The 25722-nt window shown below is 41.3% G+C and overlaps 1 protein-coding gene and 1 long non-coding RNA gene across 14 annotated transcripts in view; one reads left to right on the top strand and one right to left on the bottom strand.

Annotated features, from left to right (window-relative positions):
• Positions 1-25722, top strand: part of LOC109890932 (forkhead box protein P1-B-like) — a 208078-nt gene that overhangs the window by 59643 nt on the left and 122713 nt on the right. For 11 of the 13 annotated variants that reach the window (XM_031824902.1, XM_031824900.1, XM_031824899.1 and 8 more), the window contains exon 3: positions 9945-9988. The gene's annotated coding sequence lies outside the window, so the exon portion shown is untranslated. Of the gene's footprint in view, positions 1-9944; positions 9989-23844; positions 24055-25722 lie in introns of those variants that run through there. The other 2 variants (XM_031824896.1, XM_031824904.1) reach the window with 2 other exon arrangements.
• LOC109890933 (uncharacterized) lies at positions 2518-6847 on the bottom strand. The gene is made up of 3 exons (XR_002255475.2): positions 6521-6847; positions 4785-4866; positions 2518-2953 (listed from the first exon to the last, which is right to left on the bottom strand). It is a non-coding gene; the product is annotated as an uncharacterized LOC109890933 (long non-coding RNA).

A 25722-nucleotide genomic window follows, 5' to 3' on the forward strand; every position in this document is an offset into this window, starting at 1 on the left:
CTGCTGGCAAAAATGTAATTATAATTTTTTGCCAACGTTTCCTGACATGGGCCATATTCAACGGGTGTTGTGAGTTCGTAAATTTGTCAGTTATTCTGCGAATTCTCTATTGACAGTTGTGCAGTGACGTCATGAACATTCTATTGAAATGGTTACTTGCATAGAGGAGTCTTTTTGTTTAGACGTGTGGCAAGCTAGCTAAACAATGAACCATAATCCCAACTCATAGCGTTGTTTCCTTGCATGAATCTTTAAGTAGCTAACCAACCATGTTCAATGTTAGCTAGCTAACATTAGTCTATAACTAGCAATGCAAATGGCTATGCGATATGAATAATATTACTACACAGATCATACATGTAGCATTAACTAGCGAGAGCAACACTTATGTGTACTGATCAGCTCTTGTCATAGACAGAAGCGAGTTACATGGCAGAATAATCTGAAACCATCTCTCGGCATATCCAGCCCACTCACTATCTCAGCCAAGCATGGCTGCGGGATGGTTGTTGTTTTTCCCCCGTAGTTCAACCAACTCGGCTCATAATTTAACAATTTTATTTGTATTTATAGATGGAATACAAGTTTGTTATTAAGGCACATGGATGTTCACATGTTCCAGAAGGCATTTCTGCCAAAAAACACATTTTGATAAAAAAATAAAAAAGTTTACATTTCAAACATTTTTTTTGCTGAATTCCTGGTGATTTTAGTCTTTTTTTAACCAAATACTTTGCGTGACCCCAAAAAATCACTTGAGGGCAGGTTTAGTGGCGAATCAGGTGTTATCTTGGTCAGAGGGTGTGGCTAGCAGCTATTACAAGATTGGCCTGAGAATATTGGGCTGAGAAGATGACCTCTCAAAGACACTTACCTCAGTGCAAAGATTACTAGGCCAATGATTTCATGTTATTGGCTATGGGGAATAGGGCTAAATGCAATTTTAATTTAGTGATATGTTTAGTGAGTAATTGATTAAGAGGATACTATTCGATCTTGCATGAATAGGCATGCAAAAAACAAGTTAGATAGCGTTGCATCAGCTCGTGTATTTACCATAGCTATCTGTTGGATCTCAGCCCTAATTTACGTTTTGGGATATGGGCCCCATTGGAGCTGACATAAAGCATCATCTCAGAGAATTATTTAAAGGCAAATGCCATAGTGGCGTTTTTCCCTTCTCATGATAACGGAGGGAGCATAGATTGGTAAGAGGCGGATAATATATGTGTGAGATTGATCAGTGAGTAGCGACCCCATTATCTCCAGAGATGTTAATTATACTGTGCTCAGCTTGCATGTCAAAAGCCAGATAATTGAAGAAGGTAAAAGATCTGCGCCACACTTTTATGCTTTCACTTTGAGGCTGGCGGCAGATATCCTCTCCTCTCACTTTACTTTCTTTCTTTTGCTCTCCCTCTCTCTCTCTCTCTCTCTCTCTTTCCCTTATTAGCCCCATTTATTTATTGTTCGGTAATATTATACTGTCAAAGATGATCGTTTTGCAGAGGTATTATTCACAATCATCACCTCTGTGCGCTCTCTTTGTGCTGCCTGGATCATCTCAGGTTTCTAGTGGTCGGTCGGTCTGTGTGGGACAGCAGTGGGCCTGACTGTGGACCCTGCAGGAAGGAGGACAGCGTTGTGCAATGCAGATATAACCCCTGGATTTAGTCCTCTGGAGTAACCAAAGAGCCTCCAGCTGAGACACGACTCCTCTCCTGTTGTCAATACTCCCTTAATCACACTATTATTCATACCTGTTTGCCTTCCCTGAAAGAAAATAGAGGTGTAATCTGTTTTAAAGCTGTGATGTAAAGAAAAGTAGGGATTTCCCCACCTCATGGTGCTCGGGCGCCTGCTTGTTGACCTCTGTGAAATGGCTTCATTGTGTAACGGGGGATATCAACAGTTAGTTGGGTTGTGAAAATGTAGAGAGGCTAACCATATGTGAATGCTTAAGTTTGGTATTGGTGCAAACTAGAAAGAGGAGATGACAAAAAGCTTTTGTTGTTGAGTGGCATACTGCCTTTCTCCGGTTACTCAGACAGTTATCTACCTAAAGTGGTCTTCGCAAATGCATTGATGTGAGAGTCAATTGAAACTTCTTAAAAGGCTCTTGTTATTTCTGTTGTTTATGTTTTGAGTGTCATTCCTCTGCCTGAACCTCTGAATTCATCTCACAACATAATGAAACCCTGCAAAGGGACTTTTCTTTAACACTTTCTGTCTTACAAAAGTGTTTTTTTTTAATCACCTATCCTGCTGATAGAGGTAACATCAAAACAGTCTTTCCTGTGGTTTGAGTTGTGGTGTTTATCTGTGCTGCAATCCATATGTCTGTACACTAACAACAGACGCACGCACAAGTGTTTTCTCTTCAACCATTTGTATGCTTCACCACATCCCCTCTGTTGACCAGTCTGTATAAGCTTATCAAACTCTCCCTGTGACACCTCTAGACCAATTACAAAATCTGTGTTGATGTTCGTACTACTGAATTAAACAATAGCCATATTTAGTCTGTCAGGACAATACCTTGAATTTATTTCATAACATTGCTTATATATGATTTGTGAGGTTCCTTCAATTCCTTAAACATCTCCCATCACTGACTGTGAATCTGATTGGATTTAAGCTGCAGCACAGGAGTGTGATGATGCTGCTGTATGCACGTTCCTTCTCGTCCTGTATTGTCATGGTGACTGGGGGAGGGGGTGACCCTGTAGGAGTAGATGAACAGTGGTCATCGTTCACCTCAGGGGCTGATGGACAGATGTTGATTTAGGTTGATTTAGTGCATCACCTGGTGGACACTGCTAGGAATGATCCCATCTGTATGGAGTAGGAGCTGGCTGCGGGAAGTGTGGGTTTGGAGAGCTCTACTGATTCCACGTCATACAGGGTTCTACCACAGAGGGCTTATATGAACCTCAACTCCTTATTCTATGGCCTGCAAGAGAAAGAGTGTTTTCCGACAGGAAAGAAACATGTCAACTCTCTGACATCACCGTCCTGACGTTTAGAAGGAGGACTTTTTCACACACTACCCTTTTTAAGTCAGTGTGTCATAAACTAGTTCCTAGGGCACAACGTTAGCTATTCATCATGTTCACATTTGTGACCCAACACCTGGATTCAGTCCAATGTAGCAACATTTGAAATTGTGTTTTTTTACATTGGATAAAAGTAGAGACTCAGAGCTACAAATTGTATATCATACATTACAGTTGAGGGAAAATGGAAAGTAATTCTGCTTTGAATGTTCATAAACTTGTAACCCCATTTTGGAGAAAATACCCCTTGAATGTTTTGGTATGCCAACTGGAGAGCTCTTCTTTGTCTACACCCCTTCAGCATTGTTCACACCCTCTTAAGCTTTAGCCCCACCCATCTCTTTAAAGATTCACATGTGAGGCCATGTGCTAAACAGAGTGAGTACTGTAGTAAACAACCAAAGTTTTCAAGGCTAAATATGGTAACCGTAGTAGCCTACAATAAGGGAGTCCTTGGCCTATATCCTAATCTGACTATGGTACAGGTTATGTTGTTCACATTACCATCTCTGGTAAACACACTCTATATCAAATAAAAGTACATTTGTCACATGCACAGGACACAGAAGGTGAAAATAGTACAGTGAAATGGTTACTAGCGTATTTGCTTAGTAGCAATATCAAAAACACAGTTTCCAGATACAAATATTTGACAATTATTAGATTACGCTTACCCCAGACACACTTGTCTAAATTGATGGGTCATGTGAAAGAAATGCTATAGCCACATCTAGCTAAGTGGATGAGTCACTATTGTCTAGACATGTACACATGTTCATGAAATACAATAGCTGGCCGTAATCTCCCCCAGACACACCTTGCTAACTTGATGGGTCATGTAATCATCTGGCGAAGTAGAGTCTCTTATGAACCGGAATAAACCAAACTCATACTGCTACCAATACAAACGTATTGTCATACAGTAGCCCTAGTATGAATATGCAAGTAGCTAAAGCTAACCAACTAGGTTCGATGTTCGCTAGGTAACTAACATTAGGCTATAATTAGCAGTGCAACTAGCCCATCAGCCTTTTTCCAACTGATCTGTTGATTGCGCCTGCTAAATTTGGGGCGTCAGGGTTGTTGAGAAAAGTAACACATTTTGTATTTCTCGATGGCTAACATTGTAAAAACAAAAAAAAATCTGCTCTAGAAAGGATGATCAACACATACTGAGCAGCTAATGTTATCGACAGAAGCATGCTTCACGGCAGACCAATCCACACTCATCTCCCGGCATGTCCAGCCCATCCATTATCTCAGCCAGTCATGGCTAGCGGGAAGGTTCCTGCCTTTTTCCATAGCTCCATAAATTTAACAATTTGATTTGTATTTACATAGAGAATACAAGTCTGTTTATTAAGGCACATACAAGTTCACATGTTCCAGAAGGCATTTCTGCCAAAAAATGCATTTGGATAAAATACAACAACAAAAAAGACGTTCAAATGCCTCTCCTGTGAAGTAGTGACGTGCAACATACGCCTAGCTTCCTGAAACGGGTCACATTTTGAACCGTATTAGAATGGTTTGTGATTTGACTTCAGTTGTTCTCTGTGCTTCGTAATGCCAGTATACAGTGTCATCTATGTTGAGGTCATTACTTTAATGGGCTTTATTGATCTAAACAACATTAGGGGTTGCGGTGATGTTATTAAGGTAGAGATAACTTCTGTGTAATTCCACTAAAACAATATATTAGTGCTTTATTGGTCTAAATAACTTTACCTTTTAGACAGTAATGCAGGAGTAAGTCCCTGGCTCTTTATGTCTCCGGGATCTTAATAAAGCATTTCCTCTGGACAGCCTGCTGTGAAGAGAGTGAAAAACGACAGGTTAAAAGGCATGCTGGGAAGTTTCCATGCCATCACTGTAAATCATTTCTTTTGAATACACAAATAAGGCTTGAGAAGAGCTGTGAGCGGGGAGGGACCAGGGGAGAGTTAGTGGAGCCATGGGCCTCAAAACATTCTCTGTTTTACACATGAATGTACTGGTGGGAGTAGTGAGTCCAAGGTTCCCCATGGTTCTCCGTGGTTCCCCGTGCTCAGGGGGACGTGGGCACCTCCATGTAGGCAGTAGCTCAGTGGTCTACCTTGTTAACACCCATATGTAGGAGTTATTACAAATGTAGGATCCTAATTTGATCACCCTGTTGCCGGAGAACTTCTTGCAATGCGGTTTATAAAGGCTTCTGAAGTTTGTAATTTCCACTTTGAAATTTGACTAAATTTTCCCTTATGTATCAATCCCTACATGTATCAATCCCTACAAAAATGTCCATTAATTCAAATCCAAATAATAATTCACATTTCCAGTTGCTGCAGGATTATTTTCCTGCTGTATCAAACTGGCTCAAATTAAGATCCTACATCTATATAAGTCTTAAATACTTTTCTTCCTCTGATCGATGTGTCAGAAATGAGCTTTGGGTAGACTAACATCCTGACATATTTAACAGATTTTTAGCAATAATTAAAGTATGGGTATTGTTAGTGTTTTTGTTATTGATTAAACTGTTCATTGGTTTATACTGCAAAGTTTTTAATGGACAGTCGCAATATTTCTTTCCTTTCAAGGGCACACTATATCCAATATTTATATGAAATAACGATCCCATTTATCAGGAAGCATATTTTCAGGGGAATTTTAATTTGCAGCTATTTAAAGCCTGGGTTTTGGTAATGAATTATTTTGTCATCTTGCCTCTGATGAGATTCATCTTTAATAACTGTAACAATTATTTTATTAAAAAGAGAAGCCGTGCATTATGGCTATCTCGCCAAGGTCTCGAGCTGGAAAGAATTCTCATTAAGAGCATTATATTACCCCGTAGTGCTTTCATTTGGATGTCCCGCTGAAATTACATTACGTGTCAACAATGCTTGTGTTAGAAGTAAGCAGTCATATTTACAGAGGCTAGCTTTTTTCATTTGCCAGCTGACACTTGGAGATTAAAAGAGATACTAATGCTTAATATCTGATTAAGTCATTTAAATGGGAAAACTGTTCTAAAAGGTTGACTTTTAATATAAAGTGAGGAATTGAGTTCTCTACCTTCTGGCTTTGATATTAGTTTTACATTTTGGAACCAACTTAGGATTGTGGTAATGATACTTTTGTTAAACAAAGCACTGACACCCAACCCACCCAATTTGATTCCTGTCCAAATTGGATGTATGTCCTAGTGTCATGATTGATCAATCCTATGTTTGTTCTACGACATCATGAAGACGTGTTGTGTTGTCAGGTTTGTCATGCTTTGTGTCTGTCTGGCAAAGCGCTGGCTCAGGAAGGGTTTTCGTTAATGACATGGTTGTAATTGTTTGTCAGTGTGGTAATGTGTGATTTCCTATCACCATGTGAAGTTGGGAGGTTGAAGAAGGAAGAAGGCATGGTGTCAGGAAGACAAAGTGCTGTGATTTGTCACCAGCCGAACGTCTTGTAAAATATTTTTTACTCACCCACATAGTCTTCGGGGAGGGGGTTGTAACATCATGATAATTTAAATACTGTATAACTCCTTCATATGCCATCATTTTCTCTCTAAACGGAACATACAGGAAGCCCAGCAGTAAATGAGTAGTTCTCTCGTCTGTAAACATAATAGTGAGTTTTGTCCCACACAAGTGTTCCTAAAGGCAACTGTGTTTTTGGAGGAATGAAAACTTGGTGATCTGAGGGATATTGTGACAAGCAAGCAATAAAGACAAAAGCATTTGGAGAGATGATGATTGTGTGTCGCTGTGTGTGCCACGCGTTTGTGTCAGTGAAGTGATGCCTACCATCTCCGTTTTAAAGGAAGACAGAAGTGAAATCACCAAATGTAACGTAAACTTTTATTTTTAGATTTTGGTTAGAATCCTCACTTCCTTAAATGTATTATTTTCAACAGAGGCTATTTCACCATCTGATGAGAAGAGATATTTCAAATTTGCTCAGTATAAGTGGAAGACTGCATGTGACCAGGTAATTTGGGGTAAATCATTTCTTCACCTCATCATGTTGTTGTGGTGCCCAGGTACTGTATTGGATGGGTCTACTCCTCTTTCTACCTCCATGTTGGTTTGGTAGGGGGGTAGATTCCCCCTAGTTATCAAATTAATGAGTTCCAATCAGGAAACAAGCCAAACAAAGGAGAAGTGTTACAGTATGCAGATGTCTCCAGAGGGTGCTACTTATTGTCACAATTGCCCTTTTGTCCGCTCCCCCCCCCCCCCCCCCCCCCCATTTCAATTCATGTCTTCATTGGTTATTCTCAGTCTGGTTTTGCACACATGGGTAGTGTAATCAGCTAAATGTAGCTGTTGCTTTCTTATTATTACCTGGGTGCTTAACACAGATTTTTTTTCCTTCAAGGACAAATGGTGTACGAGAAGGCTGATCCCGTGTGAAGTCCCTGAGCTCCCGGCGAGCAGCAGATCCCTTTTCAGCACCAGCTGTTCTCTCAGATACACTGGGCCGCACTGAAATTCTCTTAATATAATTTTGGGGACTCAGGAGAATAGCGCAAAACATGCGTCCCAGCGAGGAGAGCGTTGAATTTTTCATCAGCAGGCCTCAACTCGCTGAGTTAGTGGGCAGCGCTTTCATTCATGAGCAGATGTTCAGCGCAGTTACGCTCTGCAGTTAATGTGAACTTATTGGCCTCTCTGCCATTGGCTGCAAGGACGTTGGCAGCGACCTGGCATCTGAGAATTACTCCTGGTAAAAAGCGCAAGCCAGGGAAGTGTAGCCGTGGCCTTTTTTTAGCCACTTCCCAGCCCACAAGCTGTAGCCGGAGAGCAGGGGAAGGCTCTGACAGGCCATCAGTCTTAGGCCCGACAGTGATGAAACACTCTCTGCTGTTTGCTGGGGGAATAGCAGTGAAAATTCCTGAAGACAAGTTTATCATTCATTTCTTATGACAAACTAAACATGAAACCCACACGACTTGGCAAGAGAATGCGCTGCATGATAGGCTAGCACAGGAAGGTACAGGTCCCAGTTGTTAGTCAATGGGTACTAGGGATATAGTGGTTTCGATACCCTTGAAACAGGAAATTCATGTAAACCAGGCAGCTGCGAACAGGTAACTTTCTCTCTGTCTGGCCCTGGTTGGTTCACGGTAAGAGCCCAGCTGGTGCTGAGGTCAGCCTGGTTGTTCAGACATCTGTTGAACCAAGCCTCTCCAATTGGGTTTGATGTGGCTCTCTAGATCAGTAATACTTTCCTACAAACTCTGTAAAAGGCTTGCTAAAGGATTACATAAAGGCCTATTAACTTATCAAGATGAGTACGTGACTGCGTTGAGTGGGTAACATTCGGCTCACCATGGGAGCCGTGTGAAAGTCATTGCGGTAAAGTTGTGGATGTGGGACTTTAATAGGAGAATGTTTGTTTCTGCTGTACGTCTCATTCTCACTTTCCAATTGGTCGTTTTCAGGTTGGGTTTATGAGAGCAAAACTAATTAGTGTTTCTAAATTCAGCAGGAAAAAAAGTCAGTTGGGTTGATTGTTCTGGTTTCCTCTCCTGTGTCAGGCGCTCAACAATAAAATAAGACTCTAATAATTTTCTAACTGCTCGTATTTTTAAACCAGAGTTGAATGTCATTCCCGGTCTCCTGGCATTTTGTTTGGCAAGATCAGGGACCAGCGGTTGCCCTCTCGCCGTGCTGTCTTTGTGATTCGTGGGAAGTTTATGATGGGCTGGTGGAAAAAAAACAGTGCGTGGGGTTGTTTCTTGCTTTGATTGTGAACGTCCTGCTGACAGGAGCAGGCTAGTGAGATTACAGTAGCTCTCTGACATTCCCTGTTGCCTTTATTAAGAGAGCTCCAGCTGCAGCGAGCCCTCAGGAAACACCAGCACTGAGCAGGGCAAACCCGTGGGCCGCTGGCCGCCGGGAGAGGGAGAGGGAGCCCTGTTTGAGTTGGCAGACAGTCCCCTCTCCTCTCAGGGAAGTTCTGCTGCCTCTGCAGAAAGGCCAGTGGCGGGTAGCTCTTACAGGACAGGATGCGCGGTGGTGATTCCAAGGGCAGGATGGGCTTTTTCCACCTCTCCTTCCTTTCAGGAAACACATTTAGCCTTTTCTTCCCTCCATGTTTTAAAAAGGAGAGAAAAAGTGGAGGTGGGGGATGCAGACCGAGTGACAGAATTAAGCCACATGATGTTGGTGTTAATCTGTGGCGTTTTATTTGAGATGGGGTGTGCAATGTTCCAACAAGTTATTTCAGTGTGCTGCGTGTTCTCTGAACCCTCGACTCGGGCCCGGGGTTTTATTTATATTGAATCCAAAAAGGTTTATAGGTCTTTTTAACAACGTGCCATAAAACTTACACTGTTTTTTATTTTTCCATCCACAGCGGAGGGATTTGTCTTCAGAGGGCAGTAATTAAGCAGAAGGAGCTGTGGGTCTAGGGTTAGGGTGGAACGGTGTTTAAATGCAATTAGAGCACAGCTAGAATACATTTGAACTCAATTACAGTTTTCTGAATGTGCCCTTATTTGTTTAATCAAGGGAATTCTCATTTGAGATGCTAAATATGTATCCAAAGATATTTAAAACATGGAAAGAAAATAAGCTCTGAGGAACAACCTACTTGATGCTGCTCTAATGAAGAATTGTTTGAAAGTGACCCCACGCATGCACGCACGCAAGCACACATTGTGACATAGAGCATTTACTAGCATAATACTGTTTCTCAATAACAGGGTGGTACCCAACAGGAATTAAATACTGTGTTTGTCGTTTTTCGATTGAAGGAGTGCCATAGATTTCTTAATTTCCTACTGATATTAATATCTTCCTCATTTTCTCCTTTTCACTTTTATTCCTCCCCTCCCTTCTCCCCCCCCCCCCCCCCCCCCCCCCCCCCCCCCTCCTTCCACCTGCTTGTGTTTTCCTCCAGCCAAGAGACTCCAGTGGTGACCCCCTTTGGAGACAGAAATCAAAGTAAGTGACTAGAGTAAGACCCCATTGACACAACCAGAGACTCTTAATAGACATGACAGATCTATACTCAAATAATCATATTAAATACACTACATCCATGGACGAGAGTTTCCCTGTATAGAGGGTTTTCAACTAAACAAAGGCCTAGTCAAGTGAATCCACATTACACTTGTTTGATCTATATCTCAGAGAAACATAATACATGCAACTGTTTACATCTGATGAAAATTGAGATTGCAAAACAATAAATTAGATTTTACATGCAGATGTAGGATCCTAATTTGATCACTCTTTTGTTGAGGAGAATTTTCCTGCACCTCAGCAAATGCAAACTTGTAGTGTTTTTAAGGTTTCAAATGTCATTTGTCATAATGTAAAAAAAATTATCAACCCCAACAAAAAATATCAATGAATTATAATTTACATATCCTGTTGCTGCAGGATTATTTTCCTGCTGTAGAAAACTGTCTTAAATTAAGATCCTACACCTGTAGTAACAGGTGCTATTGTAATTTATCTGTTGTTTTTTGCCATTTAGTATTTACATTACCTTGAATGATGCAGAAATTTTAGTGACACTGCATGATCAACATAGGTTCCCTGTACCGTAACCCCCGAAACCACACCACCGTATAGTTCCCACTGGTTACACACTTGAATCAAAGTTTTTTTTCCCCCCACCTCAATTCAATGAAATTACGTTGATCCAACGTGGAATAGGTGTTGAATTGACATTTGTGCCCAGCGGGTTGTGACTGAATTCAAGGCAAAAACATGACCAGATACTATATGCAGGTTCATGTCTGTAAGTCTCCTCGCACCGTCTCCCAAGTCATTTACACTGTGTGTGGTGTATAAACACATCCAAAACAAACAATGACCCAGAGCAGACTCCACACTGCAAAACTATTTCAAAGCCTGGAGTATACTGTAAACACTAAACATGGCTGACCTTCCTACCGACCACACCACCTTCACGCTCGGGAGGCTCAGACTTAAATCTAGTGTTTGCGTTAAGAGCTCATTTTGACCTTGGCGAGACATGTTGTAGATTACATTTATCTGTTCAGTCTCTTGTCTGTTTCAGTCAGATATTGGTCAGGTTGTATTCTGTGACCGTATGGCCATGATCCTCAGTCTGCAATTGAATACTTACATATGACTTAAGCCTCCATAGAGAAATCCTGTCACATTTCATATGGTAACACTCTCCAGTGCCTTGACGCGGAGATGAAACACAGTTTGTCTTCCACTGGGTTGGATGGTGTTGTTGTTGGATTAGAGTAGGGCTTCAGACATCGGGTAGGAGTACAGGTTAGCTCTGCTAGAGCCAGTTACTGTCCCTGACTGCTAGGCAGAGCTATACTGGCTTATTTGGATAGTCCATCAGTAGATGTCTGCAGACTATCTACTAACCCTAACCTTAACCCCTATCCTAACCCTAAACTTAACCCTAGCCTTAACACTAAACCTAATCGTAAGTTTAGCAAGCAGTTATTTCTAAACAGATAGTTTGTTGATGGTAGGACCATCTGTAGAGCATCTACAGATGGACCATCTGGACTATCCAAATGTAGTCTGACCCTATACAGGTTTATATGAACTATACTGGTTTACATATCCTCTGCTGTGTTACCCTCAATGGAGTCAGGGGGGTGGTGGGGTGCTGAGAACTCCTCCTTAACAGTGGTGAAAAAAGTACCCAATTGTCATACTTGAGTAAAAGTAAAGATACCCTAATAGAAAATGACTAAAGTAAAAGTGGGGTCATCCGGTAAAATACTACTTGAGAAAAAGTCTAAAGTCTGGTTTTAAATATACTTAAATATCAAAAGTTAAAGTATAATTCATTTCAAAATTCCTTACAAACCAGACGACACCATTAACTTTTTTATTTTAATTTTTTTACGGATAGCCAGTTCCACACTCCAACACTCAGGCATCTTTTACAAACGAAGCATGTGTCTTTAGTGAGTCTGCCAGATCAAAGGCAGCAGGGATGACCAGGGATGTTGTCGTGATAGGGGAGTGAATTGGACCATTTTCCTGGCCGGCTAAGCATTCAAAATGTAACGAGTACATTTGGGTGTCAGGGAAAAAGTATATAGTAAAAAGTACATTAGTATCATTAGGAATGTAATGGAGTAAAAATAAAAGTTGTCAAAGTATAAATAGTAAAGTACAGATACCCCAAATATTGACTCACACGACTCACTCATCTTTTTCACAATTCATGACATTTAATCCAAGTACAAATTCCTCGTCTTAGGTCAGTTAGGATCACCACTTTATTTTAAGAATGTGAAATGTCAGAATAATAGTAGGGAGAATGATTTATTTCAGCTTTTATTTCTTTCATTGCATTCCCAGTGGGTCAGACGTTTACATACACTCAATTAGTATTTGGCCTTTAAATTGTTTAACTTGGGTCAAACATTTCGGGTGGCCTTCCACAAGCTTCCCACAATAAGTTGGGTGAATTTTGGCCCATTCCTCCTGACAGAACTGGTGTAACTGAGTCAGGTTTGTAGGCCTTCTTGCTCGCACACATTTTTTCAATTCTGCCCACAAATTTTCTATAGGATTTGTGATGGCCACTCCAATACGTTGACTTTGTTGTCCTTAAGCCATTTTGCCACAACTTTGGAAGTATGCTTGTGGTCATTGTCCATTTGGAAGACCCATTTGTGACCAAGCTTTAACTTCCTGACTGAAGTCTTGAGATGTTGCTTCAATATATCCACATAATTTTCCTGTCTCGTGATGCCATCTTTATTGTGAAGTGCACCAGTCCCTCCTGCAGCAAAGCACCACCACAACATGATGCTGCCACCCCCGTGCTTCACGTTTGGGATGGTGTTCTTCGGCTTGCAAACCTCCCCCTTTTTTGTCCAAACATAACGATGGTCATTATGGCCAAACAGTTATATTTTTTTTTCATCAGACCAGAGGACTTTTTTCCAAAATGTATGATCTTGTCCCCATGTGCAGTTGCAAACCGTAGTCTGTCTTTTATATGGCGGTTTTGGAGCAGTGGCTTCTTCCTTGCTGAGCGGCCTTTCAGGTTATGTCAATATAGGACTCGTTTTACTGTGGATATAGATACTTTTGTACCTGTTTCCTCCAGCATCTTCACAATGTCCTTTGCTGTTGTTCTGGGATTGATTTGCACTTTTCCACCAAAGTACGTTCATCTCTAGGAAACAGAACGCGTCTCCTTCCTGAGCGGAATGACGGCTGCGTGGTCCCGTGGTGTTTTATACTTGCGTGCTATTGTTTGTACAGATGAACGTGGTACCTTCAGGCATTTGGAAATTGCTCCCAAGTATGAACCAGACTTGTGTAGGTGTGCAATTGTTTTTTCTGAGGTCTTGGCTGATTTCTTTTGATTTTCCCATGATGTCAAGCAAAGAGGCACTGAGTTTGAAGGGAGGCCTTGAAATACATCCACAGGTACACCTCTAATTGACTCAAATTTTGTCAATTAGCCTATCAGAAACTTCTATAGCCATGACATCATTTTCTGGAATTTTCCAAGCTGCACAGTCAACTTAGTGTATGTAAACTTCTGACCCACTGGAATTGTGATACAGTGAATTATAAGTGAAATAATTTGTCTGTAAACAGTTTTTGGAAAAATGACTTTTGTCATGCACAAAGTAGATGTCCTAACCGACAAACTATAGTTTGTTAAACAAGACATTTGTGGAGTGGTTGAAGAACGACTTTTAATGACTCCAACCTAGGTGTATGTAGACTTCAACTGCAAGTATTTTTACTTAAGTAATTTACACCACTGCTCCTTAATAAAGCCCAGCTGTGGAATGATCAAATCGTGGCTCTAATTAAAGTGCTGGTGTTCACCAATGTAGAATTCTCTCTGGAATGATAACAACCTGTGATATGTGCAGTGGAATGCGTTGGGCAGCTCTTTGGGAATGGGCCTAGCCAACATGTTGTTGACATAGATGTCAGATGGAGACTAATGAAGGCCAGACTGATCCTTTGGATGCAGGCCTTAAACAAATAAACCCTCTCAGAATACATTAGAGACTCGTTGTAATGTTGTAGGCTATTTGCGCATTGCATATTCTCTTGGTATGTGTTTTGATATCTTGATGATCCGTTGTTGTTGTGATACTGGTATCTTGAGGTTTGATGTGGCTGGTTGAGAGGGTTGTCATGGTGTTCCATCGTGATGTTCTGGCATTTTATCAGTTTAATCAGTATTGTTGTGTTGTGTGGCATGATAAGCCGTGGTGCATCTGTGTCGTGTCTAGTTTTGTGCGCTTGCAAAACAGGTTGATACTGAATGGAACAAATGAATGTTGTGCTATCTGATAATGTAAATGAGCCATCTAAATATTTCCCCCACCTTCTGAGTAGGAGAGGTATTTACATAACCAGTTTGGCTTTTAATACATGTGGAAATTCAAACGTTTGTTCAATTTTCCAATTATTAATTAAAACTCTTTTTTTTAAAGAAGTGTTTTAGGATAAGATGTATGCTAAATGTCATTTCGGTACCACAAACATTCATCTCATAATTTAAAGATAACACAACAATAAAAGAACGCTCATTGACAGGTTTGTGTCAGCCAAGTAAGTAGTTGATGAATATGATAGACAATCCTTTGCATGTAAATGTATCCTAAACTTCCAATTACCAGGCACTTTTGAATATTGATTAGAGAAAAGACAAGGACACTGAAGTGAAGTACTTTTGAATGCATGAAACCCAGAGCTTCTGAAACAGTTCCATTTGTCACAACGTCTCAGCCTCTTTAGTGCTGCTTTTCCCACTAAATGTAGGCTGGTGATGGGGAAACAATGTCATTTCATTATTGCATGATGTGTACTTCGTAGATGTATGGTGAAATAATCAATTAGCAATGGTCATCACTGATGTATTTAAGCTTACGATGTAAGTTTCGCATGGAATATATTCTGGCTCTTTCTTTAAAAGCACTTAAAGCACTTTTTACTATTATGTCCAAGTACATTGTGAAGCCTACATACCCTTTATTGAGATTTGATTTAGAGCAACAAAGCATTTCTATAGATATTGGAATAAAGTAATTGATTCTCAATATAAAGTTATGGCAATTCTGAGGAGGTCTTAGGTTAAGTGAATGCCTTCCATCATTTTTTTCCTTAGATTAAATTTTTCCATGGCCATTATGAAATACCTTTTTTGAATATTCTTTCAGCATTCCTTGGATGACTGATAATATACACATTGATTTCTACACTTTGTCACTCAAACCAATTTCTTACTATACACTGAGTATTAATAGACTCTTGAGTATTTGACAGTGGTTGTACGGCTAGTGACGTGTCCCACCACCTGACCGTTGTGACTGTGGACATGCAGGTACTTGGGCCAGACTCAGCGCTGTTTGTCAACACACAGAGAGCATGAGACGTGCGGACCAACGCGCTGCTCGGGTCATGTCTTGCTCGCAGACATGGAGCCACGACGCGATGTGACAAGCAACAGATGTGCCACACCGCCTGGAATCAAACGAGCCATCCAACTCTGAGCTAAGCATGCAGTCAGACACAGCTCCTGTGAACTTAGTGCTGCGCTGCTGGCAGTGGCAGGCAGATGAGGCAAGGCAGTGCCAGCACTGCTCCTTGTTTCCTGTCTGAGCTAAGGGAGGACAGGACAGGCCTGGTAACTCAACCTGGTTTCAGACCATTTCGTATTATTCTTTACGTAAATCAGAAACACTCCATTTAGTATGATATGTTATGTTTCGTATGGTATGTATTAATTTGTGTCCATCACCCATTTTGAATGATATGTTACTAATTACAAATCATATCTGTTAAGAATTTGCAAAATCTACATTATGTTACGGATTTGCAAAACATGTTATATCTTACTAATTCTAGCTGGCTGACTAACGTTAGCTCGCTGGCTAATGTTAGCTAGGCTAGGGTTTAGGGTTAAATCAAATCAAGTTAGGTTAAAAGAGTTAAGGTTGGGGTTAGCTAAATGGGTTAGGTTAAGGGTTAGCTAACATGGTAAGTAGTTGCAAAGTAGCTAAAAGGTAGTAAGTAGGTGAAACGGGCATTTACATTTACTATGTTACGTCTAGTCTATGAGACCAGGCTGTACTGGGCCTCCCTCTGAAGCTGCCTCCCATTCACTCTGACATCTGAGGTCTGGACAGGAACTCTGATTAGATAGACTCTACTGTACGCTCTCAAAGGCCCTCATACAGACATTCTGTATGAGGCACAGTTAACGCCACAGTGAGAGGCACCGTCACAGTGAGACGACAGCCGAGAGGAATATCGTCTTGAATGCTCTTTGTTGAGCACCGTGCGATTTGACTGAGCATAACATCACTTATTGACATAAAGAATACACTTTTTTGTCGTTTACTTGTTAGTACTGTAATATGGTCTCTCCCAGTTTATGGTTTTCAGGTTATGTATTTAATGAGTGGAATGGCTAGTGTCACAGACAAAGAAGAGTCTGGCTCTCTGAGAGGAAGGGACCTAAGCCACACATACTTAGCCTATCCGTCCCAGTTCATGCAAAACCGTTTTGTCTGTTTGACTGGCTGTAAAAGTGCAACAAACGTTTGTGACACGAGGAACAACGTTAATGATATCCTCTTTCAATTTAATCGGCTGATCCGCTCAGGCCTGTAAGCAAATTGTGTGGGATGTGTAAGTGAGGGGGAGCAACAGGAATATATCATCTCAACAAGTGAATGGCTGAAGTCCCGCTGACAGCTACTTGACTGATCACTTACTAGAGACGGTCACCCTGCATCTATTTACCACAGCACAGCCACATGATGCTGGAGCTCCATGTATGTAATTGAGCTATTTCCCTTGGCTCCTCTGTAACTTGTGCTAACTTATAGTTAGGTTCTTCAGCCTCACTCACTCACTGCTGCTCAACTTTCCATCATAGCGTAGGGGGAACGTTTTTATGATCATAATCACACCTAGCCAACACCGCTATGTAAATATAGTATTATCGGCGATTCCAATTTGGTTAAAGTGGCATGAATGTGGGTGATACAGACATCTCTCTGTTCTGTCTGTGACACGGGTGAAATAGGCGACAGTTAGGAATCTAGGGTAACTTTCTTTTAGGTAATAGAGGTATGTTACAGGAGTATACTCATGTAAAGGGAAAAAAAGAACAACAACCGCTGTTTTCAACATTCAAAAACGGAGCTGATGTTAATGGAACCCACAATCTGTAGATGTGCAACTCCAGTTCACACATGGAAATTGAAATGGAATATCTAGATCTGAATTGTGTTATTTCAATATTCAAATATTAATACAAAACAATTGAATGCTGCATGGCCCTAACTATTTGCATTCAGCTCTGTTTGTTATTGGAACAAAGATGACTTGGTAAAGAGAAAGGGGGAATTCAGTGAGTGGCACGCAAACAAACCTTTTGTCTTCCTATTGTAGGCAAATGAAACTACAGTATTGATGTGCATGTACTCAAATACAATACACGTTATACTTTGTTTTAAATAGCAAAACTATGTAATTCAGTATTCTGTCGTGATATACTGCAGTGCCTGAAAGGATCCAATATACTTGAATGCCTGGCTAGTATGAAGAGTCAACTCAATTCCACTGTGAAATACATATTTTGGACGGAGCATCATCATTCCTCTTATGGTTCCAACATAATAGATGCTATTGTGTCCCCACTGTAGATGTTTGTTTGAATACTCCACTCACTCTCCCGCTCTCTTAGAAATACATGTTACACCCAACAAGCTGCCCTTTTCTCCTTCTCTCCTCTTCTCCTCAGTTAGCGTGGGAATTAGTCTGTAGGTCAGGCACTGGGAGGACAGACAGACAGGAAGGGGGGGGGGGGGGGGAGTAGGACCCCTCCACTATTTGACAGGGTTAAGCATTGTGAAAGATTGCCAGTGCAAGCCGTGACATCTGTAGCAAGTATCAACGTGAACTGTAATTAAGTAGAATCAGTGGTTTTTAATTCTATATTCTATGTAATAACAGGGCAGTAATGAATAATTTAAGGGAAGGGGCTGCAGCCGGACCCTGTTTCTCCTGTGTTTAAATTTAGCCAGTGTCATTGTCCGGCACTTTGATTAATTGGTTATCTCTCTTGACTATACATCTCCATGAAATATCTCTTTCCATCTGTCATTAAACTGCACATGGAAATTGGTTCTATATATGTAGTCATTTACTGCAGGGGGGAAACACCAGATCAGAAAAAAAATTGCCACCATGATATACTGATAACCGTAGTATACCGTTATGACTGTGACCCAATATGGGGAATCATTGAGAAAGTTGCTCTTCTTTTATCTGTTGCAAATGACATTGAATTATTCTGTATGATAATAGGATTGAGAGCTCATACATTTGTATGATCAGACTGAAGGAGCTGTGTGTTGCTGGTGCTAGTCCTGGCCTACACAGTGAATAGTGACCAGTCAGCCAGAGATTGGCTAGCCTGTCAAATAAAGATAATTTCTTCATCTAATCTCTGTAAATCTCTCACGGAAGAACTTTGTGAACGGAGAGCTGTTACTGGAGCGCGGCTTTACAGCTCGTGTCTCTTCCTTTATCTCTACATGTACACCTCAGTGAACAAAACAACCTGTTGTTTTCAATTGCTGTGGTCAATTCCTCCGACAGACATGTTTGGATTACAGCTTTCAAAGAGCAGTTTAAATTGGGACATTTTCTCCAAGGTTTCCATGGTAATTAGGTGATTGATTCTTTATTTTCTGGATGGTGGAGCATTGTCAGGGTAAACTTCTGCTATAGCAACACCACATAGTCATTAAGAAAAGCAAGTTAGACTGGGTTTTGATAGCCATTTTTACTTTGCCTTCCTAAAGGTTTTGAAGTTTAATATCCCCATATTAAGCTATTGGGGAGCGGGGGGGTGTCTTCAGTTTCCTCTTCAAAATTGCTGTTCATTCTTTTTATTGAATTATTAATTGTATGTGTTGAATTATTGACTGAAGTAAATTTCTGATTAAATTAATATTAACACTCTGAAATATTCATGATCGATGTTGAAAACGATGAACTTGCAGACCTATTAATATAATCATAAACGGACACTGGAAAGGAAAGTCACAAGTCAAGTGTGCAGGCACTGACTGACCTCATGGTGATATGTGCATACGTTTCCCTAGATCTTCCTCTAGGGTCAGTTCATATAGGATAGCGATGTTTAGTTGGCTGTCTGTGTGCTTCCTGTCTGACCAGTGTCATGGGTGGGTGCAGCTCAGGGCATCAGGTGATGACAGGTGGGGGGGACTTGATTGACCCTTCGTCTGCATGTGATCTGTCACATCTCACCTGTCTGCAGCTGACTCCAGATCAGTCACAGGGTAGGAGAGGAAAGTTACAGCGATACAGTACTTTGAGCCCCTTTCAACACTCTGATTGGCAGGCAGAGGCCCAATGAGATCCATTATTCACTGTTCTTTTAACCATTCCCAACCACAGGTTGTCTGAGAATCCAACAAGCTAAAGTTAGAGTATATTTGGTTGAACAGTGTTGTTGTTGAAAACATAATTAAATTTTTGAATTTTTCCAAGTATTAGCAGTGAAATATATTTGAACCAATGGCTTAAGGAGAGTTTAATCTACTCTTTTGTCTGTTTTGATTCATCTGTAGTTATTTTTATAACTTATTCAGCAAATATATGATATATTCATGAAGTTCTTTACTTTGTTCTTAAAATTGTCCCATTGTATAAATACAATATAGAAATCTGAAAAAAAATAAACCATTACTGTAACACTAATGAAAAGCACCTTAAAATATGGTTACAATAATTATGTTTTAAATGTTAATGTCAGTTGAGAGCATAATAAAGACGACATGATAGACTCACTATTCAAAATCTGATAGCCAGGGAGAAGCAAATTATTTCAAATATTTGATATTTAAATTATTTTCAAATGAACAGAGACATGAGCAGAATGAAAGGCGAGTAGTTTCCCCTGGTGATACTCGGGGCGCCTTTGTTTCCTTGGTGTGTCTCCGGCTCATTAATGTTCAGAGCATGTGAGAGAACCAGCAGCACTGTACTCCATAACCCATGGCACTGTGCTGTGTGCTGTGTTGTGTGAGACCCCGGGCCCCATGCATACATGCAGCACACAGAGAAATCCCCCAGCCATTTACAGTCCACTGGTTCATTCAGGAAGGGATGGCCGCCGAGCTGTCCTGATTAAAATGACAATAGTCTAATTAACTCGACCTCGGTGTCAGTGCACAAAACGGCTGCTGGCCCGCCACTTTCTGTCTGAAAAGCCTTTGTCTTCACGCCATCCAAAAATAAGAAGTTTTTCAGGCAAATGCCTCAACCCCCTTCGATGAGATTTACTAATGGCAATTATTTTTTATAAGCTAATTAAATCTATGCAGTTTCAATTTTTTTCTTCTGTGGAATCCCTGAGGGATTTGTCATTTGGGGGATAGTATTACAAGCACCTTCAAGCACTGTTAGTCGTTTTAAAATATTATATACAATTATAAAACGGTCTGTTTGTGCTCAACCTGATTTTATTTCAAACATGGTTAATTACACTCACTCTTCAGTGATCTCACTCTCTGAAGAAACAGAAGACAGTGGGCTTATCCCTCTGGTCCCCTCATCTTCTGCCCCCTAACTGCTAGCTTTGTGAACAGACAGACAGGCCAGAGATGGAGGATTGAAGCAAATGAACCCATTTTATAGACAAGTTTAACATTTTAACCAGATAACAATTTCATATTTCATGCTCCACAACAGAGATATTTGAGAGAGGGATTTCGCTCTTGCCCTACAATCTGTTGCCATTATTTGATACTCTCATCTAAAGGAAGCGGGAATAGAAAGGAAAAAAAACACAACAAAAAACTTTAATGACCGAACTGGAAACGTCTTTCTCTTCTATTATCCTTCTGCTGGTGATTAGGGTCTATAGGGAGATAATTTAGTTTTGAATTAATGAATCGAAAACTTCTCTCTTCTTCTGAAAGGAAGGGCAGATCTTTTGTGCCACTATCTGAAGACATCTTCCACCCTTGACAATGCACACTGAGAATTGGTTTTGTTTTAAGGTTGGAGTCCCCCCCCGCCTCCCCCTTCCGTCGCTTGTCAGTCTAGGGCTGATATGAGGGATCTCTCACTGAATCCAGTGTCAATGAGGTCTCTCTTCTCTCTCTCGCTCTCGCTCTCTCTCAGGTCTGGTGGAATCTGAACACTGTGTGTGCATGCAGGTACAGGGGAAAACATCACAACATGTCCTCTGGGATGTGTGCTGAATGGACACGTAATAACACCACCTTCCAATAACTACAGCACATAAAGGGAAAAATATACAAAGGTAAATACCTCACCCACTGGTCCTGAATGTCCATCTAACAAGGACTACCAGAAACTACTTTTTAAATATACTGAACAGAAATGTAATCGCAACCTGTAAAGTATTGGTCCCATCTAAAATGTGCAGTTTTGGCACAATAGAATATCACAGATGTCTTTAAGCTTTGAGGGAGCATGCAATAGGCATGCTGACTGCAGGAATGTCCACCAGAGCTGTTGCCAGATCATTTTATGTTAATTTCTCTACCATAAGCCGCTTCCAACGTTGCTTTAGAGAATTTGGCAGTACGTCCAACCAGCCTCACAACCGCAGACCACATGTAACCATGCCAGCCCAGGACCTCCACATCTGGCTTCTTTACCTGCGGGATGGTCTGAGACCAGCCACCTGGACAGCTGATGAAACCTAGGAATATTTATTTCTGTGGGAAAAAACTAAATCTGAATGGCTGAGTCTGGCTCCCCAGTGGGTGGGTCTATGCACTCCCAGGTCCACCCACCCATGGCTGCACCCCTGCTCAGTCATGTGAAATCCATAGATTAGGGCCTAATGAATGTATTTCAATTGACAATTTCCTTCTAACTCAGTAAAATCTTTGAAATTGTTGCATGTTGCGTTTATATTTTTGTTCAGTATATAATTATAAACTGGGTGGTTCGAGCCCTGAATGCTGATTGGCTGACAGCCGTGGTATATCAGACTGTATACCACGGGTAGGACAAAATGTTTAGTTTTACTTCTCTAATTACGTTGGTAACCAGTTTATAATAGCAATAAAGCACTTCTGGAGTTTGTGGTATATGGCCAATATACCATGGCTAAGGGCTGTGTCCAGGCACTCCGCGTTGTGTTGTGCCTAAGAACAGCCCTTAGTCGTGGTATATTGGCCATATACCTCATCCCCTCGGGCCTTATTGCTTAAATGAAATGCACAGGTTTTTAATTTACTATGGAAAACACAGGGGCCACATGTATCATTTGACATTTAACAGCCCAGAGAGACATCTCTTTTGAAATGAATGGAAGTGAAGTGTGGACTAGCCACCATTTGGTGCTGTGTAGAACAAGTGGTGGCCAGAGAGCACATATTTAACTGTCCTTGTGGAAGTTCACATCTGGTGTGTGGAGCTGGGCGACTCGACGGCAGGGCAGTCCCTCCCCCGACGCCACTCTCACATTTCATCATCTGTTCTCCAGCACCGGGGAGCTCCGGCATAAGTTGGCTGCTCTGGATCCATCTGTTGTTATTATTTTCCACTGATAATTGGCTTGAACAATGGAATGCCTGTGTCTCCCTGCCTTTGAAACCATACACCCTGTTTATTTTCCAGACGTCTCATTTCTCTCTCTCTCTCTCTCTCTCTCTCTCTCTCTCTCTCTCTCTCTCTCTCTCTCTCTCTCTCTCTCTCTCTCTTCCCCCCCCCCCTGCTTACTCCCTCCCTAGCCCGGTGTCTGCACCCCCTCTTCCTTCATTTCTGCTTCTTCCCCTTCTACGTTTGAGAGGGGCTTGCATGAAAATGACATCTTTGACTGGGCGCATCAGTATGTGTCACTCAGCATCTAAAGCTGGGCTCCAGATTTTCTTCGGGGCTCGGCTCCCATTCTCTTTGGTTCACTTGAAGTTTTAGTCATGAAGCCTGGCAGATTCAGGCAGACACTCCAGGAGTCTCGCTCCGTTGTGAGTTTCTGCATTTATATCCCGAGAGAGGGGGATAGAGAGACCGAGAGTAAGAGGGAGGAAGAGAGAGAGGGAGAGCAAGAAAGAGAGGGTCTGTAGACTGTAGGAGCTGGACATTTGCGGCTATTCTAAATCACTTTATGTTTTTTTTTTCCTGGCTCTGAAGACCTAGCCTGTATTTCCTATACATCCACTAGGATGTGTCCATAGGGGTGCAGCAGGGAGAAAAGAGGAGGATGAATAAAAGCAGTAACAGTATGATACTTTTACTGGACATAATTGAAAGGAATATTCAAGCCCCAAAGTGACCTACCTTAACTACACTATATGGTTTTAGTTAGTGGATATATCCTTTTGAATTTTCTATAGATTATATACTATGTAACGCTTGCTTACACAAGTTAAGTGGGTAGCTGAAATGTATCTTTTAAAAGTTTTTAAGATTAGGCATTTGTTATTGATGTATGTATTAAAAACAGACTGATAGAAACAAATTGTATTGGAAAAGAATCCTACAGCATTATACTATAGTCATGTATTTGCATGTGCCTTTGTCTTTACAATAAACTTTGAGCCCTCAGCATTAAGGACAAACTCAGTCATTTTTGTTTCTGGACTGGTAGTGTGGCCGTTCTGGAGTTAGTTAATTTGTTCGGCTTGCGGAGGACAGGTAGGGTTCTCAGCAGGCTCCTGCTCCTCTCTGCCTGGTCAATGCCAGTCCTTCATTTGCTGAGTGTTTGTGTTTATGCAAAAGGGCCTCTTCCTGCATATTTAATCTAGAGCAAGGCACTGGCTTTTGTTGTGTTTAGACCACATACCTCCAGTCCCTCTGAGCACTGCAGTCAGGACTCCCTTCAGCTCTCTCACACTACAACTACTTCTACTACTTCTACTGCTACTAGCTACTACTAACACTGACAGGCTTTTCTTCTGTTTGAGAAGTGGATTGTAGACGTCTTGTTAAACCTGGGGGAACCTACATTAATGTTTCATTAATGTAATGAAACTCAGGCTCACGGTTCATGGGTAAGTCAGTAAAGATTTTCATTTAGCATTTTCTCATCTTCTCTCATCTTGTATGGGTTCATGTTGGGTGTGTGTATGCGTTAAGTGTGTTCTGTTAGTGTTGTACAGAACTGTGCCGTAGGTAGAGAGATGCGTTCCCCTGAAGAGCTGAAGTTATTTTGGAGGTCCAGGGTTTTAGAATGAAGGCGACCTTCAGACAGACTTCAGGGCTGCCTGGCCGGTGGTCCCACTAGTGCTTGCATAGAAGAGGCTTGCATTGTTGTGATCTTCACTCCTGTTCTTTAGTTCAGTAGGGTCGAGCTGTGTGATTAGTAAAGTCGTGAATGTGCTGCTCTGACGGGTTCCTCTCACCTTCTCTTCCTCCGTTCGTCTTTGTCCGGGGAAATGGAATCTGCGGTTATTGATATTAATAGCACACAGGATCTGTGGCGGGTGAATGGAGGAGCAGGGCACCGAGACTTGGGAGTGGAAACGTGATATCGCAGGAGAGAATTGACAGTCCTTCTGTTTGAAAGGGTGGAAAGGAATTGGCCCGTAGAAATAGCATTGCATAATCTGGCTGTAGGTTAGCCCCTTTGTGCTGTCGATGTGAGTAGGGTACATATATCCGTCTACACCGTTGTATTTTTGTGTGCTCGGAGTGAGACTGAGCAACTTCATGATTCCAACTCTCTCTCTTTCTCCCCGTCTGCCTCTCGCTGTCCCAGCTACAACTTCTCAATTGTAGGAGAAACCATATGAAAAAGTGAATTTTTTTTCTGTTTGCTTCCTGGATCAGTAGATTAGAATTTGTGTAGAGCCAGAGTGAAGTAATTTGGGTATCCAGAGGAGGGGAATGCTCTATTCAAAGAGCTCTGTTAACATTTAAATAGTGTAAAGAAATGCGCTGCCTTGTTTGTTCTGGGTTAGGAGTGAAATTCCACTTCCTTGGTATTAAAGCGGCAAAGCTCTTTCTGTGTACTCTGTGTTTTGTTCTTAGCTCAGCAAAACGTGAGGGCAGGTCCAAAGAATCTCTGGGATCAGACAGGCTGACATTCAGCAGGCTGCACTGTTGCCTTTTCAGCTTACAGGGAAAAAAAACCCTCTAAAAGGGCTTGAGGGAAGTTTGGTTTAATTGGTGGGTTTTGAGCTTGTTTGCGTGTCAGAAAGTGCTGTTGTTTACAGTCTATGTGAGTGTGCAATATAATGCCACAATCCTTGCCAATCGCATTGAGAGAGAAAATATGCTTGATTCATTGAATCAGTCTGTCTTAATAAAGCATGAAAGAAATGAAGACAAATACTATTCAGTCAGCAGCTGTAAATAGCTGCATTTGTTTCAGAATGAGTCATGCCTTATATCAGGGGTTCCCAAACTTTTTCACTCAGCCCCCCCCCTTTTCAGCATTGGGGAACACATGGGCACAAGCACTGTTCATGACACGAACTGTCCACATCCCTCTTGTTGGCTGAGAGAACATTTTAAATGTTTAAGCTCATTTCATGCAATTCTACACATTTTGTCATGGAGTGCAGAGAATATTTTGCCATGTCTAATGTGTATTCATGTGATATTTGAGTGACTCAAACATTACTACAAAATCTATGGACAAAATAACCCAGCTAATAAACGTTAGCTGACAATACAGTGCATTCGGAAGGTATTCAGACCACTTGACTTTTTCCACA

The sequence above is a fragment of the Oncorhynchus kisutch genome, linkage group LG5 (genome assembly GCF_002021735.2).
Source record: "Oncorhynchus kisutch isolate 150728-3 linkage group LG5, Okis_V2, whole genome shotgun sequence".
Taxonomy (NCBI): Eukaryota; Metazoa; Chordata; class Actinopteri; order Salmoniformes; family Salmonidae; genus Oncorhynchus; species Oncorhynchus kisutch.